This window comes from Tursiops truncatus, chromosome 7, assembly GCF_011762595.2.
Source record: "Tursiops truncatus isolate mTurTru1 chromosome 7, mTurTru1.mat.Y, whole genome shotgun sequence".
NCBI lineage: Eukaryota > Metazoa > Chordata > Mammalia > Artiodactyla > Delphinidae > Tursiops > Tursiops truncatus.
In genome coordinates this window covers 6,682,258-6,702,807 of record NC_047040.1, presented here as the reverse complement: position 1 = coordinate 6,702,807, position 20,550 = coordinate 6,682,258, and the positions used below count along the sequence as shown (strand labels likewise).

Genomic DNA, 20,550 nt, shown 5'->3' with positions numbered 1-20,550 from the left:
ATTTGTTGAAGAGGCTTTCCTTTCCACATTGAATTACTTTGACACCTTTGTCACAAGTCAGTTGACCATATATTTGTAAATCTATCTCCAGGCTTTCTATTCTGTTCCATTGATCTATGTCTGCCCCTATCCTAACTCCATACTTTCTTGATTACTGTTACTTTACAGTAAGTGTTGAAATCAGACTCAAGCCCTCTTAACTCTGTTTTTCTTTCTTAAAATTGCTTTGGTTATTCAAAACCCTTCGCATTTTTATGTAAATAAAAATTAATTGGTCAGTTCCTATTTAAAAAGGGCCTGCTGGAATCTTGACTGAGGTTGCATTGAATCTATAAATCAGTTTGGAGGGAATTGATGTGTAAATAACATTGGGTTTTCCCATGAACATGATATATCTCTGTATTTATTTAGGTCTTCTTTAATTTCTCCCAGCAAAGTTTTGTAGTTTTCAGTAGTAGTTTTGTAGTTTTCAGATATCTTTTTTTTTTTTTTTTTTTTTTTTTTTTTTTTACGTGGGCCTCTCACTGTTGTGGCCTCTCTCATTGCGGAGCACAGGCTCCGGACGCGAAGGCTCGGTGGCCATGGCTCACGGGCCCAGCCACTCCGCGGCATGTGGGATCTTCCCGGACCGGGGTGCGAACCCGTGTCCCCTGCATCGGCAGGCGGACTCTCAACCACTGCACCAGCAGGGAAGCCTTTTCAGATATCTTTAATGTCTTTTCTTAGATTAATTTCTGTGTAGTTTGTTTTTTGTGCCTATTAAATAAATTAAATAGAAATATTTTCCAATTGTTTGCTGCAAACAATGGCTTTTGTGGTCTTGGAAAATAACTTCATAGTTCTAGTAGTTGTTGTAGATTCCCCAGAAATTTCTATGTAAGCAGTCATATCATCTGCAAAGTAGGGACAGCTTTATGTCCTTCTGACCCAAATGCCTTATATTTCTTTTTCTTGTCTCATTGCAAAAGCTTGGACTGCCAGTGCAATGTTGAATAGAAGGAGTGAAAGCAGAAATCCTTTCATTTCTTTGAGTCTTAACAGGAAACAGTTAAGCTCTTCACTGTTAAGTATGATGTTAGCTGTAGGCTTTTTTAGGTAGCCTCTATCACTTTGAGGATTTTCCTGTTTGTTGAGAATATTTGTTATGAGTGGGTGTTGAATTTCATCAGATGCTTTTCTGGTATCTGTTGAAGTGATCATATGGATTTTCTCCTTTATTATGTTAAAAGGAGAAATGAAATTGACTGATTTTCCAACGTTAAACCAACCTCGCATTCCTGGGATAAACCCTGTTTCCTCATGATGTATTATCCTTTTACTTATTATTGGATTCAGTTTGCTGTTATTTTGTTAGGGGTTTTTGCATCTCTATCTGTGAGAGATACTGATCTGTAATCTTTTTGTTTTTGTCAGGTTTTGGCACTTAGAGTAAGCTGGCTTTATAAAACATGTAAGCTAGCATTATAAAACAAGGAGGATCATTGTTCCTCCCTCTGTTTTCTGATACAGTTTGGTGTTACTTCTTTCTTAAATTTTTGCTAAACTTACCAGTGAAACTAGGTGTGGATCTCTCTATTTGGGAAGGTTTTCGATAATACCTTTTGAAATTTTTGATAATAAATTAAATTTTTAAATGGATATAGGCTCCTCAGGTTTTTTGTTTCTTGTCTACATTGACATTTTACGTACTCCTTTTCCCCTCCAATTTCTCTCTGTTGGAGGGAGAGGTGTCAACTTCTCTAGAGAAGGGATGTCCTGGGCTTGCTGACTCTCTCCATTCTAGCACCCTGAGACATGCTGGCACAAAGTAGGCGTTCTAGAAATATTTGTTGGGTTGATTGGTTTGTTGTTGCTGTGTCTCCATCCCTTGGCATCTCTGTGAAACTTCTCACTCCTCCATCCACATGGGACTGTGTCATAGCTGTGTCATGACAAGGGGAGGTGGCTCCTGAGTCAGGCCAGCTGGCCTTGGCTGACCGCATGCCTTGCGCTTCCACTGCAGCTGTCCAGATACATGGGGATGTGTCCACAGCTCTGGTAGACAGACCCTCTGAGTCAGGGCTTGCCGAGGGAAGAAATATCTTCAACCTTTTTCTGTCTTGGGTTTTTTTTTTTTTTTAAATGTTAAATCCTGTGGTTGGAATTACTTCTTTTCATTTTTGAAATATACTTGAAATACCAGAGGAATATAGGAAGCTTGGTCAGAGGAAAGGGGTAAACTGTCTAAAGTTGAGGGGGAGTGGTTGTAGGTGAGGGGGGATTATCCTGAAAGTCACCTTGCCTGTGACCTACCTGCCCGGCTGGGATGGGTCTGAGATGCTCTGTCCTGGGCTGCTTACTAGTGACAGCCCTGGACTGAGTACATTAGTCAGGGAGTGAGAGAGAGCAGGTGGTCTGGACTGGGCATCTCTGAGAGGACATGAGCGCTGTGGCTGTGTACTCCATTCAGGTCCTGGCACTGGAAGGGGGTCTAGTGCTCACGCCCCCCTTTGCATCTTAGGGTCTGGGTCTTTGTGCGCCTACAGTGCAGCTACAGAGGTTGGGTGTGGGAACCGGGGCTCCCTTGGCAGAACTGGGAGCTGAGAACAAGGGCTGTGCTTCTCAGGGTCCTGTCTCCATCCTGGGTCTAGATTTGAAGGACACGGCCTGCCGTGTTAGTTAGAGTGCCGCATCCACGTGCCAGCTGGCACAGCTCCCCTGAGCCCCAAGGTCGGTGGGCACTTCATCCCTCCAGGAGGGAGCTCCACAGGCCACGATGTGCCCTGGACACGTGTTGGCCATCTTCTTCTCGTCCTGGCTCTGCCTCCTACAAGCTGTGTGGCCTTGGGGAGCTACCTTCCCTCTCTGGGCATCCGTCGCCTAGTGTGTGACATGGGGTTAGAACAGATGGTTGTCCCGTCACGGGCACTTGTGCAAGTCTGTGACCTCACCTTCCGGCTGAACCCAAGCAGGACCACGTGATGGCTGTGAGTTGTGCGCGAAGCAGCTCGGGTCCAGCCGTCCTCACCTCGTCTCCTCCTCCAGCTTTGCTTCATACCATCAAATTGGAAACCTTCACGTTGTGGTGTTTACTTTTTTAATGCAGTGGTAACATGTCTGAAGACATTTTCCTTAGAATCAGTTCTGAGAGGAGGAGTTACCACCCCTTTCATTGCCTGGGGGTGGTGGTGGTGAGGCCATCTCACTGCCAGGGTCCCCACCCAAGGGGACTGGGGAGGGGCTGAAAGGACCCACACCTCGGTTTCTTCTCCTGCTGGCCTAGTCCTTTGCTGGGAGCAAAACTTGAGAGCATCCTCACGTATGTAGCAGTGTGACCTCAGCGTGAGATGTGGTCATTTTCCCAGACCTTTTATCTCCCAGAGTGAGTCACAGTAAGGTCAGAGAACCTGGGAATCCTCAACCCACTGGGTAAACTGCATTGAAATAGTCCAGATAAAATGGGGGAGGGGGTGTTAGGGGAGATTTGCAGAAGTATATATTGTTGTGGTAGTTTTCACTTTGTAAGGTTTTTCATCCTACATTGCTTAGTAAGTGTGAGCATATAAACACAGTTTTCAGAGGTGACCCTTCATGTTAAGGGCAAGTGTTCCATTCCGTCATTATTTATTGAGTGCGTACTATCTGCCAGGCACTCAGGGATTCCTCTGGGAACAGAGCAGAGACCCCCTCCTTAGAGGAACCAGAGTCAGAAAAGGGACAAGGTGCAAATTCCATCTTTTATGCAGCAAATTGCATTTAACACCTTCACATCAAATTCTTTTGTTTTTGTTTTAAACAGTTTTGAATTGAAGTGTAGTTGATTTACAGTGTTGTGTTAGTTTCAGGTGTACAGCAAAGTGATTCAGTTATACATATTGACATATATCCATTCTTTTTCAGATTCTTTTCCATTGTAGGTTGTTACAGGATATTGAATATAGTCCCCTGTGCTATACAGTAGGTCCTTGTTATTTATCTCTCTTATATATAGCAAATTCTCTTTATGTTCCTCCTAAGATGTATGGAATGACGTATATCAGAGGTCAGCAGCAAAGTTCTCTAAAGGGCCAGGCATTTCAGGCCTTGGCGGCTGTTGGGTCTTTGTGGCTGTCTGCAGCAGCCAGAGACAGTACGTAAATGAACAGGTGTGGCTGTGTTCTAATAAAACTTTATTTCAAGAACAGGTGGCAGGCCAAAGTTTGCCCAGCCCTGATGGAAGTCGTCAGATTTGATTTGTGGTGTCATTATTTCAGCCTTACTGTTACTCTGTTAAATCAGGCTCCCTTGGTGCTGCTGCCATTTGAGTGGACAGTTTTCAGTTCTCATGTAACGAAGTAAATCAAGTTCTTTACCTGGAGCGTGAAGAAGGCTCAGTCTCTGTGCCATGGTTTTCTTCTCTGTGTGATGATAGAGATGGTAGTCTTAATTCAGTTTAGGTCTGGGGTATTTAGCAGAAAAGCCAGGTGACAGTGGTTTAAATACGGCAGAGGTTTGTTTTTTTCTCCTTGAAAAGACTAGGGCCCAGCAGGCTTAGCCAGTCTGGAGCCCCACAGTCGGCAGGGTCTCAGGGCCCCTCCCGGGGGCCAAATGCCAGGAGCAGGGGCCGCAAGGAGCGGGCGGGCAGAGGCTGCCACTGTGTCATCCTCTCAAAGAGCTTTCCTGGGAGGTCCCCCCACCAGCCCCAGCACGTCAGCTTGTGTACCTCTTTTGTGTCCCTAGGTCAGGGGCGGTGGAACGTGCTCTGTGAGCTAGGCCGAGCTAGGGGCCATCAGGAACAGCAAGGTCAGTTCGTGAGGAAGAAGGGAAAATGCTAGTTGTGTAGGCAACTAGTAGTTTTTGTCCCAGATGTTGATTTTGTAGGAAAAAAGAAACATAGATAATTTAAAAATACCCCTTACTGTAGACATTTTGGAAGATACAGAAAACCAGAAGGAAAAGAAAAAAACCTGAGGTGTCAACTTCCAGTTTTCCAGCCTATGTGTGTCCCTTCCTTGAAATATATATATTTTAAACACAGAAGTGTAATATAAACATGCCCTTTAATAAATTCTTTGTAAACCTTGTTTTTTCCTTCGGTGTTTTGTTTGTTTCTGGCGGCATGGCATGCTGCCTGGTAGCTAGTCTGTGGTTTACTTAACAAACAGCCTGAGATCAGCTCATCAGTAAAGATGTGCACAAGACTTTGTCCCAGGGACGGACACCTGGCGAGTCAGCAGATGCAGGTGTTCTTACCTCAGGCCACTTTGCTCTTGGAAGTCTGACTGCCTAATCAGCTTGACCTTCAGTGATCAGAAAAGTGCATGGCAGGCAGACCTTGGACTATAGAGGTTGCTATGCGTCTCCTCCCCTCCCCTCCCCTCCCCTCCCCTCCCCTCCCCTTCCCTTGATAGTTGCTAACTGTACGGTTACTGTGGATACACCTGGGTATATGCAGATTTATCGTCAAATAATCCCAGAGGAAAACAGATAAATTGTGACAGCATGGTGGCCTCTAGATTAGATTGCCAAGGCACTCCCATTCCACTCCCTCCATCCTCACATCCCTTCAGGACCCACTGCCAGGGTACTTTGGTTTAGAGTTCATTATCACTGGGATAATAATAATTCTAGGTGTTTGAGCTAATCGTTCCTTTTGTGCAGTAACCAAGAGGGAGATGCAGTTGAAGTCCTTTCTGCTGTGGTGTGTTTCCGTAACAAAAAGTGTACTGACCCAGCAGGGCCAGCCAGGGAGGAGCACAGACCTGCCCTCGAGGCCTGCAGGCTCTGCCTGCAACTTGCTTATTGAGTCTTGGTCTCTGTGCGCTTTGCCTGTCTCTGATCTGTAACTCAGCTGCAGCAGCTTCCATCCATGAAGCTCCTTCATTTTTTTCAAAAGTAAAGTTCTATATTTACTGTAGTATTTCCTTATGTACTTTAAAGTTTGTACAGTACTAGTGTTTTTATTAAGATTCCCGTTCTGTTAACGCTTGGCTAGAGCATTGCCTAGGTTTTGAGTGGTCTGCTCCAGCTCATCCTTTCCCACGAGGCTTAAAATTTTTATTGTGCACTTTTGTAGAATGTGAGGATTTTCAGCAACTCAAATTTTACATTATAGCAAAAACACCTGTAATGTTTTACCAGTGCTCAGATTGTTCTTTTATTCGGTTTTTTATACAAATAGCCCATTCCTTATAAATAATTAAGCACACATAACCAAAATGAACAATAAACACTCAGTAGTCTTATCACTGAGATCATAGATGTAAACACTGTTGTAGAGCCCTGTGGTTCTCAAACATGGGCGGGACTAAGGAGTGGGGAGGTGAGGTTCGCCCACAGAAGGACATTTGGCAGTTGGAGACGTTGTGGCCTGTGACACCTAGGTGAGGGTGAGGGCATGCTACTGGCGTGTTCAAGGATGCTGTTCAGCATCCTCCAGTGCTGTGGGGGACAGTCCCTGCAACAAAGAATTATTGGGCCTAGAGGGTCAGTAGTGCTGGGGTTCAGAGACCCTGATATAGACATAGATTTAGGCATTTTCCTGTGAATATCAGTACATACACTTCAGTTTTTACAAAAAATCGGACCCATTATGCATACTAATTTGTAGCCTGCTTTTAAAATTTATTATCTTATGAACATCTCTGTACATAAATGTGCACTGTCGTCGCCCTTTTTAAAATTGGCTAAATGGTATCCCACCGTATGAAACATGTCATTATTTATGTATTTCACCACTCCCCAGTTTTTGGAGATCTAGGCTGTTTCTAGCGTTTTGCTATTGGAGGCGTGTTAGATTTTGTTTGTTTGTATTTTGCCTTCTGCTTGCCGTCTCCTGTTTCCCGCCTCTGGGGCACCACCCCCATACCTGGGTGCCCTTCGTGGGCCATGGTACCCCTCCCCCCAGGGTGCCCCCCACCCTGCCACCCTGCTCAGGGCCGCCTCTCATCTCCAAGGTTTCCCTCACGTTGAACACATTTCAAAGCTAATGAAGCACCGTTGAAATGTTGAATCGATGAGTAACTTGAAATACTGTCATCCCATTTCAGTTGTAGGTATAACTTTTACTTTTTGCTTCATCTTACTTTTTGTTCCTTTTGAAAAATCTGTCTTCTGGTAAGTTACATGTGAGTTTGACCTGTGGCCCAGTTGGCTTTGCTCCCTGCCTGGGCGTCCTGCAGTCCCTGTGGCCAGTGTTCTCAGGAGGGCTGGCAGGTGGGCAGGGAAGAGGGTGCTTGGCTTTGACTGAATGCCTTGGGCCCCCGGGTAGGTCAAGTAGCAGTGGTGGTGGGGACCCCTCTTTGCCCCCAAAGCTGCCCTGTGACTGGAGGTGAGGTGCAGCTTCAGAGAGGAGGGTGTCCCATCAGCAGTTGAGGCCTGGTTCCTTTCTGGAGGGCAGATGCGGGGCGGGGAGCCTGGGTGTCTGGACCAGCATCCTGGGCTGCTTTCCCACAGGGCCCTCCAGGAGCTTGTTTGCGTGGTGGTGTCTATTTTTGTGTTTCGTATGATACCGTGTGAGGAAGTCCCTTGTCTACGCACATCCCAGCTGTCGTGAATAGTTTGTATATTGGGGCTTCCAGGTGGGGATTGTGTATGGCGAACTCAGTGTTTCGGGCAGCATCGGAACGGCAGGACGTGAGTAACAGGAAGTGACAGAAATGACTGAGCGTGCCAGATGCTTATTCTTGGCCACCTTTCCAAGCCCCGTGGACCGGGGAGCTATATTTAGCCGAGTATTTCCAGGTTCCTAACCCTGTGTGGACACGGCCCCTTTGCTCCTCTTTGGGTCGGTGGCTAAACTGCGCCGTGCTGATGGGCTTCTCTGCGTCTCTGGTCTACTTTGGTGACCCACAGGTTCTTGCCCATCGGCTTTAAAACTTGAGTTTTGTTTTTGCTGGGCCGCTTCAATTCTGATCCATTTTGAGCAGTTGGAAAACGTTCTGAAAGAGGGAAGAGTGGAAGGTAAGAGTTCCAGGTGATGGTGGGTGATGAGGCTGTGGGAAGCTGCGTGGGGAAGAAGTTAAAATTATAAGGATTTAGAATGAAGTAAGTGGAGTGAATTGTAGGTTATTGTAAGTACCTCTAGAGGGCTGATTTATGTCTTCTGTTTCTTGGAAGCAGAAGGCTGGGATTTTTAAAGCCATAGGCTTGGTGGTGTGACTTCACCCACATGCTAGAAATGCTCTTTGGTCACCACCTGGCCGAGTAGAAAGCCTGCAGGTCGGATAAGCTTCTCGGTGATGAATTCCTGTTGTCTGAGCTTTGTCACAGGAGAAGTTTCACCCAGATCCCCAAGTACCATGGAGCCTCAAGTAGTCTGCCCGTAGATGCGGGTGATTTTTGCCCAGTGGCGTCAGATGGCGCTTCAGGCACGTGTTGACCAGATGCCCCCATGGGCTGCTGGGTGTCTCTTGTACCCAGGTGTCTGCTGTGACTGCCGTCTCTCTGTGGGAGCAGCTGGGGAGCCAGCCTTTTGCTCTCATCGTTGCCTCACATGCCCTGAGCTGTGCTGGCCTTCGGGCCAGCGCCTTCCTGCTGGAGGACAGCAGGTGACAGCTCCAGGCACGAACAGCAATAACGGCCTCTCTCATTCACCGGGGCCGTGACCCTGAGGTTAAGAAGCTGAGGACTAGAGGGACAAGGCATCTGTCCCAGTGTCCCTCTGATGGCTCAGTCTGTTGTAACTGCTGTGCTGTACTGTCCTCTCTCCACACCTCTCATTCTATCACTGGGCTTACTGAGCTCGCTTGGCCTTTGAGCAGCAGGATGTGTGTCTCTGTGTGCTTTGAGAATCCTCAGAAAGGAATTTTCTGGGGTTTGATGTTAGCTTCTGGTAGCTGCCACCCCAGTGGTTGACCAGGGGGTGTGTTGGGAGAGAAGGTTTTTTTTTGGTCTCTAAAAGCTTCGTTCTGAGCCGTCCAGCCAGCGCGCCTCCCCCTTTCTCCCTTCATAAAGCATCAACTTCATTTTCACACACTCAGCCAGCTCTTTTAGGATTCAGAAATCTACTTTGAGATAAGAAATTTGAGAGGCAAATTAGGAACAGTTGTGTCTGCTATGAAGTGCATGGCAGCCAGCAGAGGTGGGCGGGGAGTGTGACTGCCACGCGAGTGCCCGGAGGGGGGCGTTCTGTGTGGTGAGTGAATGAACGCATGATTGCCAAGTTCAGGCTGCTGGAGATTCCCCGGTTTTACCAGCAGAATCTGTCTGCAGGCTGACACAATTCCCTTCTGTGGGGCTAAGCTATAACCACAAGGCAAACTATAAATTTATACTGTAAACCATAAGTACAGTAAATTGTACGTACTCTGTATGTGTGTGTGTAAATACTATAAACTATAAGTACAAAACATAGTGTATGTCTCTAGCCCTAGCTTGGATATTTTAGCATATTTTTGTGCCAAAACATTTAACATTTTAAAAAATTATTAAATATTTCAGGCATTCAAAAAGTAACATAGTGAACAACTGTGTACACTTCCCAGCCCGAGAAAGAAACATTATGGATGTACTTGGAGTCCTTTATATTCCCTTTCTTATCCTGTTCCCTTCCTGCCCTCCCTCCCCTGAGGTCACCCCCATTCTGAGTTTGCGGTTTATCATTTGTTTGCGTCCTTTTTTATACTTTCTCTACTCATATATGTAGGTATAAACAATACATAGTATTGTTTAATCAGTTTAAAAACTTCTAATAAATGATGTCACACTACACATCTCCTGCAGCTTGCTTTTTTCTCACCCAGTATTGCGTTTCTGAATTTTATCCATGTGCATACATTCATCTTTAGTTAAGTGGTTCAAGGTTTAAAATGACAGATTCCTGATTTCTAGAATTAAATCAGAATTTCCAGGGAGTGGGACATGAGCCTCAGAACTTTTCGCAGGTACAGTGAGTTGAGGCTCACGATGCTCCAGGGTTGTTTTCGTGGCTTACATTGGGGTCCAGCGTATGACGTGTCCCACTGTCGACTTGTTTTCCCAGATTTCAGCCTTGCAGACAGCGCTGCCGGGAACAGTCTTATACTAGTCTTCCTGGGCACACAGCACGAGTTTCTTTAGAGTGTGCTTCTAAGGGTAGAATTGCCAGGTGTGCACGTCTTTAGCTTGATGAGATATTGTCAAACTGCTCTGCAAAACTTTAAATTTTTTAAGCGACCCGCCAACAGTGGTAACTTGTGAGTGATGTTATTTCCTTTTATAATGTAGCCAGGCTGATGGCAAGGTGATGAAGTCTCATGAACGAGATAAAATCTTGGCCATGCCCAGCATCTGGATAGACACCCCAAGCCCAGCACGTCCAGAATTGCACTGCTGCCCCCACCCCCGACCCCGGCTCCCAGCTGCCGAGCCGGCTCAGAGCCTTCCCCTCCCAGGGTGGCGGCCTCTCCCCCGCTGCTCCAGGGGTCTTTGTGGCTCCTGTCTGTACATTCTGTCAGGAAACCCCTTGTCTTCAGGAGGCGTCAGAGTCCCGCTCTCCCCTCCCCTTCATCTCTTGATGGGATTGCTGAGCACGCTCCCACAAGGTTTCCCGACTTCTGCCCTACCTGCTACGCCCAGTTTTCAATAATGCAACCAGAACGATGCTTTTTAAACCCAAGTCAGATGTCAGCCTTCTGCTCAAAAGCTCCACGGCCCCCATTTCACTGGGGCTAAAAGCCAGAGCTCTTACAGGTGCCCCCAGGGCACTCTGGGCCCTGTCGCTTCTCCAGGCTGCCCGGCCTCTCTCCCCAGCGACCTCTCTCCCCGGCTCACTCGCTCCAGCCACTGGCCGCGCTCCTGCTTCAGGCTCTTCTCTTCCACACCCTTCCAGTCTTTTCCAGTGAGGCCTACCTCAGTCTCCTGACCTCCTTCTTCTGGTCTCTCTCCTCTCCCCATAGACTTTATCACCAGTACTACTCTCTGTGCTATATAATTTACTTCTTTATTATAGTATTTATTTCCTGTCTGAATTTGAATGTAAGCTCCAGGGGAACAGGGATCTTGTCTGTTTGTTGGAACGGAAGAGTGACTGATTTTATTTCTGAGAAGAAAGGAAGAATTTGGAACCTCCAGATGAGGGTTGAGCATGGGAGAGGAGGTGAGGTTGAGGCCTCCGGGGGTGGCGGGCAGTTGGTGGGAGGACTTGTTTTGGTGTGTGCGTGGGCCTGTCCGGTGGGCAGTGGGATCTGTGGGTCTGGAGCGGCGGGGCAGCTTGTCTTGAGGGTGTTTCTGGTTGCTCCCGGAGAGTACCTGCTGTCTGCGGGCGTTGGGGCCGGCCCACCCCAGAAGTACAGAGCTGTTTGCAGGCAGGACTGAGGTTCACAGCTGACATAAGGTGTGGCTTCACTGATTTCTCAAGCACTGTTGTGTACAGAAGCGAGTCTTGCCATTTCCGGTGCTCTGTCTTGTGCAGGTGTGACTACCAGCCCAAGTGTCACAGCCGGAAAACAGCGAGCACTGTGACCCTCATGTCACGTGGGGAGGACCCAATTTCGTTTTCTTTGAGATTATGTACCCAGGGTGTGTCCGCATAATATTTCCTTGGCAAATCAGATGTGAATTGCATGAGTTTGTGCCACCTACAAATAAAGGACTTTAGCAAGGTAAGATTATACTTTTAATCAGTGCTGAGTGAGACCACACGTGCCCCTGTTCTTAAGAAATACAGCGTTGTTCTGAATGCTTAACATTTAGTTTAAACATATTAGTTATTAGAAAACTTTGATTGTGGTTACTTATTTTTAATTAAACCTTTTAGTTCGAGATCATTGTAGATTCACATGGAATTGAAATAATACAGAGATCCGTTGTGTCCTCTACCCAGTTCCGTCCGTTGGTAACATCTTGCAAAACTAAAGTAAAATATCACAGCCAGGAAGTTGATATTGGTACTGTTAAGATCCAGGTTTCCACCTCCACAAGGATCCCCTGGTTGTCCTTTTATAGCCACACCCACTCCCGTTCTTATCCCCTGGCAACCATCAATCTGTTCTGTATATCTGTAATTTTGTTATCTCAAGAATGTTCTGTAAATGGGATCAGGTAGTATGTAAGCTTTCGGGATTGGCTTTTTCACCCAGCAGAGCTCTTTGGAGATCCCTGCAGGTTACTGTGTGTATGATAGTTTCTTTTTATACAGAGTGGTGTTTCATGGAATGGGTGTGCCACTGTGAGTTTAATCATTTACCACTGAAGGACATCTGGGTTGTTTCCAGGTTTTGGTGATTATCAATAAAGCTGCTATAAACGTTCATGGACAGGTTTTTTGTGTGAACATAGGTCTTCATTTCTTGGGAGAAATGCCCAAGAGTTGTAATCCCAGGGTTGTCTTGTAGTTTCATGTTTGGTTTTTAAAGAAACTGCCGAACTGTTTTTCAAAGCGGCTGTACATTCCCCCCAGTATGCGCCAGTTTCTGGACATCTTCATTTGGTGGTGTCACTTTTTTCTTTCAGCCTTTCTCTCGTAGGTGTATAGTCATATTGTGATTTTAATCAGCATTTCCTGAATGGCTGTTGATGTTGAATTTGCCTCTGTATACCCTCTGACACTGTGGGGATGTGGCTGGCAGGGGTGAAAGTCCCTACCTGGTGTTCTCTGGGCAACACGTGGCCGATGCTGGAGCCTTATTGCTGCCTTCGTGGTGGGCGTGGGGGCCGCAGTTGTTTCCGTTTGGCTGGAGTAGAGTGGTTATTGGCTGCTCTCCCACTGTTGATTCTGCCTTGTTAGGCTCCCCTTTCCTGGAGCCATGGCCGGAGAGGGCAGGCTTTTGGTGAGCTTTTAAATTCTTTCTGTACTCCTTGGTGTTTCTGGCTGGGCTTCTTCAGCTCCATGTTTAGGATGTCAGGGGCAAACAGAGAGACCCGAGAGAACTCAGTGCCTTGTCATTCCTCAGGCCCTCTTCTCTCCACCCTTCAGAGGCTTTGCATATTTTTTTATATCTAAGTCCAGGGTTTTAGCTGTACTTAGCCAGAGGAATAAGGAAAAGTATGTCTAACCGTCTTCCCGGAATCAGAAGTCTGCTGGTTACTCTTATTATTTTTGGATCTGTGAAATCTGATGACCCAAGGCTGCATGTCTGCCCTGCCTGCTTGCCCTGCTTGTTGTGGCCTTTGGCCCATCCCAGGCTCAGGGCCTCACATTTATTACTGCTAAGGTGGTTTGGCTTGGCCTGTAGTCCCAGCGTGACAAAGTTTGCAGGAGCTCCATCTTTTTGTCATTTAAGGTCTCATTTACAAATGAGAGGCACATCCAAATCCGTGGTGAGGAATTGCTGGACGGGACTTTGCTGGTGAATCATGGATCGCCCTTGTCATCATCCCCCAGATCGTATTTCTCCACCCTCTATTTTGAACTCTTGGGAAACCTGGTTGGAGTGGGAGGGGCAGCGGTCGGGTGACTCAGTGAGATGTCCGTGTCATCCTTGCACTGATCCTCCAGGCCAGTATTCCTGTCAAAAAGGAAATGCAACGCACCAGACGTTGCCTGCTCCGAGTGAGCCTAGGAGAGCTCTTGGCGACTGCCGGTTCCTTCCCTGCATTCAGCCCCTCCATTCCTGGCATCGCTCACATGGCAGTCTTGCCTGGAATCCAGGTGGGGACCCGCTGCCCAGGGTCCTGGCCCCCTGCTTCATTACTTGTGGGACTTGGGGCAAGTCACTCGGCAGGCCTCAGTTTCCTCTCCTGATAACCTCCTCCATCACGTGGTGGGGAAGCTGGGACAAGCAGACACCTGTCAACACCTAGCAGATTTCCCAGCATTGCCAAGCGCCCGGCCAAGGGGAGCTGCTGCTGACATCCTCTTGGTTGCTTCCCTGTCCTGTCCGCTCCTGTGTGTGTAACTCAAGCGTCCACCTTCTCCATTGAGACATCATATCTGTGTGTTTCCAGCATGTCTCCTTTTTCTCCTTGATTTCTCAAAGATCACTGCCCGGGGTTTAGTAACCTCCCCGGCTAATTCTTCCCAGGACATTGGAAGATACTTGTCTGACTTGGGTTTCTTAGATTCATTTAGAGTATCTAGCATTTTCTCATATTTCCAGGAAGATCATTTCTATGAAAGGATGGGAACAAAAATTAATAAGGAAAAAATATAGAACTTAAAAAGTTCTTTGTTTTGTTTTTAGCATATATTATAAACTTAAGGCTTTATTTTTAAAATAATTATAATGAATACATGCACAAGGTAAAGAGCTCAAAAGGATGAAAGGTATAAAGTAAGTTTCCCAGCCCCTCAGAAGCCCCCTTCCAGAGGTGACTAAGTTACTTTTTCCTGTACACCCAGACTATTCCTGCAGTTTGTTTTGAGCACTTAACAATGTATCTTAGAGGCTGATCCCTGTAAGGGCATGAAGAGTAAGTAGCTTCAGTCTGTTTAAGGCTGTGTAGGCTGCCGATATATGAAGGTGCCATGATTTATGTCGCCAGCATCCTACCAGTCATACCTTGATCAGTATTTCAGTTGTTCCTTTTGTCTTTACAGTGAACTTTCATGAACTACCTTGTATACACTCCATGTCAGTGCTCCTGAAGGCATATTTGTAGAAGCACTATTGCTATGACAAAGATGTATATTTTAAAGTTTGCTAGATTTCACCAGATGTTCTCTGTAGGAGTTTATTTATTTACACTTTGATGTATGAGACTCAACAGAGCAGGTTATCAAACTTGTGTAGGTAAAAAATAGGTATCTTGTAATTTTAAGTTGCATTTATCTTATGAGTAAGGCTGACCACTTTTCCTGTGTTTAAGATCTGTCCACTATTTTAATATAGCTCTGCCAGTCTCTCATGTTCATGTATACACTTCTGTCTTCTTTTGCCTCTCTTGTACATTTAGTTTTCTAAACAGACTTTATCCAAGGGTCTGGGTAGCTATGCCGTTTGTCTTTTTTTTTTTTTTTTTTTTGGTGCGGGGTGCTGTGTTGGGTCTTCGTTGCCACGCGCAGCTTCCTCTAGCTGCGGCGGGCGGGGGCTGCTCTTCGTTGCAGTGCGCGGGCTTCGCATCGCGGTGGCTTCTCTTGTTGTGGAGCGTGGGCTCTAGGCGCGCGGGCTTCAGTAGCAGCACGCAGGCTCAGTAGTTGTGGCACGTGGGCCCTAAAGTGCGCGGGCTTCAGTAGTTGCGACACCTGGGCTCAGTGGTTGCGGTGCGCAGGCTCTAGGGTGCGTGGGCTTCAGTAGTTGTGACTCACGGCCTCAGTAGTTGTGGCGCACGGCCTCAGTAGTTGTGGCTCGTGGACTCTAGAGCGCAGGCTCAGTAGTTGTGGCGCACGGGCTTAGTCGCTCTGCGGCATGTGGGATCTTCACGGCCCAGGGCTTGAACCCGTGTCGCCTGCATTGGCAGGCAGATTCTTAACCACTGCGCCACCAGGGAAGTCCCTGCCATTTTTCTTTTGATTCAGTTACATGGTTAGTTTTATTCTGAGTTCTATATTCTTTTACTGAAGTATAGCACACATATGGAAAAGTGTATTGATTATAGCATCTGCAGGTTGATGAATGTTCCGGATCAAGGAACAGAACGTTAGCAGCCTCCAGTAGCTCTCTTTTGTACCCTTCTCCCCAAAAGCAACTCCTGGAAGTAGCTAGCTTCTAACCCTATAGATTAGTTTTACTTTTTTTTTTTTTTTGCTGTACGCAGGCCTCTCACTGTTGTGGCCTCTCCGTTGCGGAGCACAGGCTCCGGATGCGCAGGCTCAGCGGCCATGGCTCGTGGGCCCAGCCGCTCTGCGGCATGTGGGATCTTCCCGGACTGGGACACGAACCCGTGTCCCCTGCATCGGCAGGCGGGCTCTCAACCACTGCGCCACCGGGGAAGCCCTACTTTTTTTTTTTTTTTAACTTTGTACGTGCATAATGAACTTATATGAATAGTATATATATATTTTTGTGTCTGGCTTCTTTCAGCATTGTAAAACTCATCACATTATTACATGTAGCAATAGGTGGTTCATTCTCATTGCTCTGCAGTATTCCATTGTACTAATACATTATAGGTTATTTATCCACTTTACCCATGCAGGGCATTTGGGTTGTGTCTAGTACGGGCCTCTTAAGAGTAGTGATGCCATGAAGTCCTTGTCTGTGTCTCGATGAGAAGGAGATATATTTGTATTTCTGTTGGGCCGATGGGTGGAATTGCTGAGCCATAGGGTGACTGTACCAACTTGCATTCCCACCAGAACCGCATGAGAGTTCTGGTTGCTCTGCATCGTCGCCAGCACTCCATACTGTCTTTTGACACTGAGCGCTTTTTTTAGCTCAGCCACCATGAAAGGTGTATCACATGGGGGGTTTTAATTTCTGCTTCCCAGATGACTAATCAAGTTGGGCACCTTTTCATGTCCCTTATTGGTGACTTGTGAAATAAGTGTTGTGAGATAACCGTTGAAGTCTTTTGTCCGTTTTCCTGTTAGTTGGTCTGCTTCTCTTCTTACTGACTTTTAAGTTTTTCTACCTCAGGAGAATTCCAGCAAGTGTCTAAGAATTCAGATCTGTTTATTGTGCTTCTGGCCTCCTCAGAGGATTATGTGAGAAATACTTCCACTGTTTTCTCTGCTCTTCCTCTGGGATACCCTTTCTGTTTCATTCATGTTCTGACTTCAGGGTGTGTGGTGTGCTTTCACTCTTGAGTTTGTGGGTTTCCACGTGGCTGGCTGTCTTCTCGCCCCATCGTATTCCTCTGCTCCGTCTCTTAATACCACGTCTGCTTATTCCAGTCATGGACCTAGCCCGCTGAATCTCTGTGCTGTCGCTGATTTGTTCTAAGTTCACGTTATTACCCTACTTTTAATTTGCATTTACCTTCTAAGTTCATTGAGTTGTGTGAACTGTTTCTTACCATACAAATTTGCTTGAAAAATTTAGAGTATCTTTTAGTCTCTAAAGTCTTTTCTGTGTGAAGGCTAGGATTTGGAGATAGTTCTAGCTTTTTCGCACCATTCCTTGGTTTCTAGGAGTTACAGTATTGGCTGCAGCCCAAACAAAGGGACACTCTTATTATTCCTTAGGGCATCTCCCCTGAATCCTGCCTTCTTCCTGCCTCGGACTCATCCAACACCTGCTTCTCTCCTGGGTCCTGTCCTGCCCGCTGTGTCTCCAAAACCAAGGGGTTCATTCAGTAGGAAGTCCTGTCCAAGGCTTCTCTCTCAGAAACAGCCTCCCCTCTCCCTTCCTCCTGAGGAGACCCTCCCAGCCTCATCTCTCCCATGAAGCTTCCCCAGGGCTGGAGGACTCTTGAGGAGCTTGCAGGCGACCAAAGGGAGGCGGAGCCTCCAAGGGAGTGGAGTGATGAGCCGTCTTGTGGGCAACTAAGAAATACGGCTTCTGTCTCAAGGTGGCAGGGCGTGGTCGGAGAGAAGCAGAGGTTGATTTTTATTTGATGGGTGTCCTCTGTGATGATTCTCATGATCGGGAGGTGGACTCTTGGCACCAGAATGGTCTCAGGGAGATTTGCCCACATGAAAAGCCATCTTTTAGTTCCATCAAAGAGAAAGTACCCTAAGGTCAGGACCTAGAGCCTGAAGTAGCACCAAGAGTAATGGCGGTGGGGTGTTTACGTACGAGGCGCTGTTCTCAGCACCTTACGTGGTCCCTGCCCCACACTTCACAGCACCGCTAGGATGCGACAGCACCATTAATAGTGCCGGTTTTCAGGTGAGCAAGTGGAGGCACAGGCAGCTGCTCCACGTTACACATCTCACAGGGCTTCAGACCAGGGGTGTGTTGGGCCCCCTGCTGGGTCCTGTGCACATTTGGCCCCGTTCAGTCCCGTGACAACCCTGGCAGGTGACTTCTAACACCTCTCCTTTTCCAGAAGGGAAACGTTTCCCAAACAGTCAGTGGCCAGGTGGGATTCTGTCTGAGGTATCTTCAAACAGGCGCAAGAGTTTAAACAAAGAAGGCTGAAAACCAGGTTCTTGGACATTCATCTGTTGGTCAAGACCTAAAATAGGATGGGCATAAAAAATCTCATTGTTCTCTTCTGTAGATATCATAGTAACTCCTAATAAATCCCTGAGTTATGCAAAATAAATGTACTATCTTTCTGTAACTGTATTTATTATGCTCATAAAAATGTTCAAGTATGAAAACTCACCCTGGAGTGAATTATAAAGAAGTGTTTGCTGAGATCTTATAGACTTACAGATGCTGATGAAAATTCCTTATGCACCGACCCCAGGCCATTGGCGGTTGCCAGGCTGCCATGGCCTTCCGTGACCACCTGGTCCAGAGCACCCACCAGCCCCCTTGCACATGACCCGCTTCCTGTCAGTGTCTGAAATTGTTTTGTGGTTTGTCTGTCTCTCCTCAGTGCAAGTTCTGTGTGAGTAGGAACCTTGCCTGTCATGGCCTTGGGAGCCCATGTCCAGAGCAGACACTTGGCCTGCGTCTGCTGGGAGGGTGGGGTACAACCGCCTGCCGTGCTCTCCAGGAGTGAAAGTGCAGCTCCCACCACCTGACCCCAGGAGGGTGCGGCTGCTCCAGGCCTCTGTGTTCTGTCTTTCTGTCTCCCTGCACCCTCTCCTAGGCTTACCTCTTTTACACCCAGCCTGGTCCCTACGTGGAATTATCGTGGTTACCCCGGTCGTGGAAGAATGAACAGCACCGTGCATTTGTGACCCAGTTCTATTTACCCCCTTCTGTGATTAAGCTTTGTAGGTAGTTTATGGAAATCACGGAAGAGATAATCTATAAAATACTATTTCTAAATTTTCTGAGTCAGAAACATGATCATCTAATAACTTAAGTTGGATATTCCTAAATTGGATCTTTCTATATAAATTAAAGCTCTAAAATGGGCAAACATCTAAAAGTTAAATAACGTATTTTATAGGTGAATCCATGAGGAAGCAGACATTTTCCTAACACTGCTGGTGGGAATGCGAAATGGTACAAACCCACTGGAGGGAAATTTGGCGATAGCAGCAAAATTGCGTATGCATTTATTCTTTGTCAGGGCAGTTCTACTTCTAGGAATTTATTCCAGAAATACCCCAGTAAAAAAATGAAAAGATCCACGTAAAGGCTGTTCATTGTGCTGCTGTTCGAAATAGCAAAGGATTTTCAGTAACATAGACCTTCCGTGAACAGGGACTGGTTGAACAGACTCTGGTGCTTCTATGCAGTGGAGCACCAGGCAGCTGTTGGAAGAATAAGGAATCACGGTCTTTTGCTAAGGAGTGATGGCCAGGATGTGTGCAGCTGACCCTTGAACAGCGCAGAGGTCAGGGACCCTGACCCTCCGCGCAGTTGGAAATCCAGGTATAATTTATAATCGGCCCTCCTTTGCCGCGGTTCTTCCCTAGCCATGGTTCACATCTGTGGATTTAGCCAACCATGTGTCATGGAATATTTGCTGTTGGAAAAAACCTGCATGTAAGTGGACCCTTGTAGTTCAAACCTGTGCTGTTCAAGGGCCAACTGTGATTAAATTAAAAAAGCAGAGAGTGGACAGAAGGGTCTGTGGTATGCTACTGTTTTGAAAAGAGAGAATATGAATATATACATGTATTTGCATGTATCTTACAAATGGGAGGATAAACCATACTTGTATTTAGTTTTCAAGCTGCCTTTCGGGAAGGGAGGGAACTAGGATGAGGGACACATAAAATCAATGCCTTATTTTGTCAGTTTGACTTTGGGACCATGTAGCTATTTTACAGCATTATAAAAATAATTAGGTAAAAGGTTTTGACTTAAAAAAATTTTGATAGACATTGTCAAATTTTTCTCTAAAAGGTTTATACTCTGTTTCCCTGCTATGAGTACTTGAAGAGAACTCTCTTCTCTCACACCTTTTCCAACACTGGATTATTGTCTCTAAGAACTGTGCCAATCTGATAGGTGAAAAATAGTTTGCTGTTTCCATTTGTGCTCCCCAGTGATGAGAGTGATTAAGCATCTTTTCATTCCTTTATTAGCCATTTTGTATTTCTTTTGTGAAATGCAAGTTCATAGCCTTTTTTTCTATTGATTTATAAAATCTCTATATGTTGTAGGTATAATTTTCATTTGTTGATTATTACCAGATTCATGACCTCATTTCTAGTTAAATTGTTCAGGCCTGACTGTAGTAGCTGGTTGTTGTTCTGTTGTCATACAGTAAAAGGTTTTTTTAAAAGAACATTTATGTATGATAGGCTTGAAATGCACAGGAAATTCCTACAGTAACTGTGGATCAGACTTCCCTAAACTGTTCAAGTGCTACGTGTCAGCTTGTGAGCTCTTTGGTGCAATGGAAACTGTGTTTTCTTTTCCTTTAAAAAAAATTGCTGGTACTTTCCTGGTGGTGCAGTGGTTAAGAATCCGCCTGCCAATGGAGGGGACACGGGTTCGAGCCCTGGTCCGGGAAGATCCCACGTGCTGCAGAGCAACTAAGCCCATGCGCCCCAACTATTGAGCCTGCTCTCTAGAGCCCGCGAGCCACAACTACTGAGCCCATGCACCACAACTACTGAAGCCCGTGCGCCTTGAACCCGTGCTCCACAACAAAGAGAAGCCACCGCAATGAGAAGCCCGTGCACTGCAAGGAAGAGTAGCCCCTGCTTGCTGCAACTAGAGAAAGCCCACATGCAGCAGTGAAGAGCCAACGCAGCAATAAATAAATAAACGAATA

General features: G+C 46.4%; 1 protein-coding gene across 24 annotated transcripts in view; it reads left to right on the top strand.

Annotated features, from left to right (window-relative positions):
* Nucleotides 1–20,550, top strand: part of DGKD (diacylglycerol kinase delta) — a 114,119-nt gene that overhangs the window by 50,240 nt on the left and 43,329 nt on the right. Inside the window, exon 1 of one of the 24 annotated variants that reach the window (XR_012332922.1) lies at nt 7,734–7,920. The exons of the other annotated variants lie outside the window; for them this stretch is intronic. The gene's annotated coding sequence lies outside the window, so the exon portion shown is untranslated. Of the gene's footprint in view, nt 1–7,733; nt 7,921–20,550 lie in introns of those variants that run through there. 24 annotated transcript variants of the gene reach the window in all.